Source organism: Notolepis coatsorum (genome assembly GCF_963971535.1).
Source record: "Notolepis coatsorum genome assembly, chromosome: 1".
Classification (NCBI taxonomy): Eukaryota; Metazoa; Chordata; class Actinopteri; order Aulopiformes; family Paralepididae; genus Notolepis; species Notolepis coatsorum.
In genome coordinates, this window is record NC_140165.1 from 24305326 (window position 1) to 24310325 (window position 5000).

At 36.6% G+C, this 5000-nt stretch overlaps 1 protein-coding gene across 1 annotated transcript in view; it reads left to right on the top strand.

Moving 5' to 3' along the window:
- prox1a (prospero homeobox 1a) overlaps window positions 1-5000 on the top strand; it is a gene marked incomplete at its 5' end in the record, with an annotated part of 51737 nt that overhangs the window by 19231 nt on the left and 27506 nt on the right. The gene's annotated exons all lie outside the window — the stretch shown is intronic.

Genomic DNA, 5000 nt, shown 5'->3' on the forward strand with positions numbered 1-5000 from the left:
CCTCTGGCTCGTCCATTAGGCAATAACTGGGGCATTGTGGAACGATAATTACGCCGAGCACTCATTCCCAAAATGTGTGTTTATATTCAAGTGTTGCTAACAGCTCTGAATCCAAATGTAGCCTCATCATCTCTAATTCATAGCTTTAGGAGAGAGTGGCAGATACTGACGGGACGGCCCTGGGACACAGGAACAACACAAGGGATTTGTTTTAATGGGTGGCCTTCCCCTTTACGTTTGGAAACCCCCTGACTCTTAATGGACAAGACCCTCAGCATTAACACGTCTGCGGGTGTCAGGGTCTGCTACATGTCTGCTGTCAGGTCTGTGTGTCTGCTCGTGCTTGTGCACGCGTGCGCGTGTGTGTGTGCGCGCGCGCGTGTGTGTGCATGTGTGTGTGTCTCTGTGTGTGTGTGTCCATATCAGTTTCCGAATGTTTGGCATTGATGCTTCATGACTTAGACACACACACACTGCTCAAGAATTGACCCACAAACCAACACACATACATGAAAGAGGAATGGGAGTATACTTACAAAAACGTATCTTAAGGGAAATAATAAAACGTTAGGTTATAACTATAACCAAGTTCTGTTAATAGTTATGAGAGAAGAAAAAACTAAGCACAATGTAAACACGTCTCAACTCTTTTCAACTAACAACACGTCAAGTGGGGTACTACCGAAGGCACTTCCTTGTGGTGAAAGCGAGAAGGAGGAGAGCAGGTGACCACACACCTGCTTATGAAGGTAAGCTAACGAGGGGTGTGGTCAGACGAATACTGGGATAAAGGTACATTGTGGAATTTTATTCAGTGCGCGTGCACATATGCGAGGATAGTGCATGAGTGACGCCGAGCGGAGCCACTATGTCACAGAACTATACTTAATTTAACTTAAGGGGAATGAGACTATGTTTAACTTAACTTAAGGAGAATGGGACTATACTTAACTTATCTTAAGGGGAATTGCACTACACTTGATGGGAATTGCACTATACTTAACTTAACTTAACTTAACTTAACTTAAAGGAACACGCCAACATTTTGGGCAATTCGCTTACCTTCTTCTCCAGAGAGAGACAAGATAGATAGATACCAGTTTCCTCTCTGTGCGTTCAGTAGAAAGCTATCTGGCGCCATGTTAGCCTAGCTTAGCACAATATATGGAAGTGGACATGACCGGTTAGCCTACATTGTCCAACTAACACCTCTCCCGAAGGCTAACCGGTCATGTCCGCTTTCATTCATTGTGCTAAGCTAGGCTAACATGGCTCCCTGCCCATTTCCGTTTTCAAAATCCCCCCTCTCTGTTTGCAACAACAACAAGCTGAAGCTATAGCAAGCTACATGCTTATGATGGGAAAAATTTCACAAAGATTTGGATTAGGCACTAAGGCAAGCCTGCATGCTTCATATACAAAGAATATGTTTAGAATATTTGCTATCTAAAAGGGATTGTTGACTGGTGCCCTGTTGGATTAGGCCTGTCCTTTTATTTTTATTTATTTTTTTATTTATTAATAGTTTGTAATACAAACATTTACAAACAAAATACAAAAACAGCTCAACATAAATACAGTACAATACAGACAAAACAACACACACTAACATAGTACAATACAGACAAAACAAAACACACTAACAAATGGGGGGGGGGGAGGTGCAGATCAAACACTTCTACATTTAGTCATATAGTCTATTATCCAGATATGTCCTTATAAAGATCCAGGGACTGTCCTCTCCATGGTCATATTCAGCGAGTGTTGAAGCTGCTCGTTCCATTGTCAATAGGTCCATGAAATCTCTCATCCAGGTGTCAATGCAATTGAGAATGTCCTTAGACTAAGGTGTTTCTTATGTTTTTATAGTTTTTTTGTTACTGTAATGTAATGTACAGTAATGTTGTGTGTTAGGACCCCAGGAAGAATAGTATTTCACCCATGAGTGTAGACTAATGGGGATCCATAAATAAACAAATAAATGCAAAAACAATTCGTTTTTTTGTATCTTCCAATTCAACATAATTGACACACTCAACTGACAAATACACTAGTACAATGATGCATTGCGTGAGTGCTGATTGTATACCAACTACCCCTATGCCCAAGAGGCAGACTTTTGGACATTTTGGTATTTTAACATAGAGAATAGAGCATACATGTAGTCTTAAAATAACCTTGTGCCAAAAGCACTTCACTGTGGGGCAATGCCACATGTGGATAATAATAATAATAATAATAATAATAATAATAATAATAATAATAATAATAATAATAATAATAATAATAATAATAATAATAATAATAATAATAATAATAATAATAATAATAATAAATAATAATAATAATAATAATAATAATAATAATAATATAATAATAATAATAATAATAATAATAATATAATAATAATAATAATAATAATAATAATAATAATAATAATAATAATAATAATAATAATAATAATAATAATAATAATAATAATAATAATATAATAATAATAATAATATATAATAATAATAATAATAATAATAATAATAATAATAATAATAATAATAATAACTTTATTTGTATAGCACTTTTCATACAGAGGTTGCAGTTCAAAGTGCTTCACAACAGTGACAAATACAGGCATAAGTGAGCATAAAAAAGATAGACAGGTAGCAAGGTATGGTAAATCACAGTGTTTCACATTAGGATCTAGCATCCCAATAGGCTCTCTGTTTACAGTTTAATTCAGTAATACAAATAATACAAATAGTAAAAAATTATTCAGTTTAAAAATAGTCTAAAAATTATAAAATAGAACGGACATAAAAAAGGGTATTTAACATACAACAGAGCAGTGCATCAGTAAGAAGTAAAAAGTGTGATACAATAGTTCTCTTAAAATTACAGTGCATACAGTAGGAGGTAGTGAGATAAAATTAGCATAGAAACGACACATGAATTTGATAGGCAGTGTATAAAAGTAGGCAGGGTAAGAATAGTGCAGGTAAGTACAATTTGTGCCAGGATATCCCTGATGTTTCATTGAAATGCCTGAGCAAAGAGATAGGTTTTAAGCTGTCTTTTGAAGATGTCTAGCGAGTTGGCTTCCCTGATGTTTTGGGGTAGTTTGTTCCACAGTTTTGGGCATAGTTGATAAAGGCTGCATTACCGATCCTCTTTTGACTGTTTCTGGGAGCCTCTAGTAGTCCAGCAGCTGATGATCGCAGTGTTCTTGCTGGCATGTAATTTATTAGAGTGTTGGCGATGTAGCTAGGTCCCTGTCCATTTAGAGCTTTGTATGTAAGGAGAAGGACCTTAAAGTCAATTCTAAATGTTACAGGAAGCCAGTGTAAAGCAGCTAAGACTGGACTAATGTGCTCTCTCCTTTTGGTTCTAGTTAGCAGTCGGGCTGCAGAGTTTTGGATTAGCTGAAGCCTCTCTGTGGTTTTTTAGGGAGACCTGTGAAAAGTGCATTACAGTAGTCTAACAGGCTAGATATGAATGCATGAATTAGTTTCTCAGCATTGTTCTGATTAATAAATGGTCGTACTTTTGCTATATTTCTGAGATGGAAGAACGATGTTTTCGTCACTTTGCTAATATGAGAATTGAAGTTCAGTTCTGAATCTATGATAACCCAGAGACTAGTGACCTCAGATTTGATCCAAGGGTTAGTCCTCCCAGGTTCTTTATTAACGTTTCTTTTTAGTTTTGGGGCCGATAATTCGAATTTCAGTTTTGTTCTCGTTTAGTTTCAAGAACTTCTTACTCATCCATTTATTTATTGCCGCCAGTAAGCAGTCTGTAATGGAGCTGTATTATTTGGTTCAACAGATATGTACAGTTGTGTATCATCCGCATAGCTATGGAAATCTACATTATGTTCTCTGATGATATCACCCAGCGGTAACATGTAAAGGGAGAAGAGTAAAGGACCTAAGCAACTCCCTTGTGCAACTCCATAGTTGTTGTCGTATATAAGACATGTGATCTCCTGTTTAACATACAAACCAGCCTAGCACATGTTCTGAGAAACCGACAAGGTTTTCAAGACGATCGATTAGAATATCGTGATCGATTGTATCAAATGCTGCACTGAGATCTAGCAGGATAATGATGGAGATCTTATTCTCGTCAGAGTTTAGCCTGAGGTCACTGATTATTTTGGTGAGGGCAGTTTCAGTGCTATGATATTTTCTGAATCCCGACTGAAATTCTTCTAAGATGTTGTTTTCTTCAAGAAAGGAATTTATTTGAACTGAAACTATATTTTCAAGTACTTTACTAATGAATGGTAGGTTGGATATTGGACGATAATTTGCCATTACATTACTATCCAAGTTAGGTTTTTTTTAGTAATGGCTTTACAACTGCTGTTTTAAAGGCATCTGGGAAAATACCAGTTCTAAGGGAAGTGTTTATGATATCTAGCACAGGGCTTGAAACACTATTAAACACCCTTTAAAAAAGGCTGTATGTATAGGGTCAATGTCTGAGGTGGATGAGTTACATTCTGAGACAGTTTTGCAGAGTACATCTAATGTGATGCATGTGAATCTTATCATGGTTACATTGCATGGTTTGCTGCAATCAGCTTTATTTCCATCACGAGTAATGCTGGCCCTGATCAAGGTTATTTTGTTGTTAAAGAATAGTGCAAGTTATTCACACGTAACCGTTGATGACTGAGGAGGTGTAGGGGCAGTGTTGAGTAGTAGATTAATAGTGGAAAAAAGGATTCTGGAGTTTCCAGCGTTTTCTGTAATGATTTTAGAGAAGTAGTCTTTCCTTGCTAAGCGGATGGTTTTATTATAAGCAGTTAAAGCATCTTTGTATATATCACAGCATATGGTGGTTTTAGTTTTTTTCCATTTTCGCTCCGCTGCATGACATTTCCTTTTTTCTTTGTTGACCGCATTATAGTTCAACCAGGGCGAGGCTCTGGTTTTCTTCTTTTTCGTTTTTTAGTGGGGCGACAGAATTTAATACAGATGACAGTGCATCATTGAGAT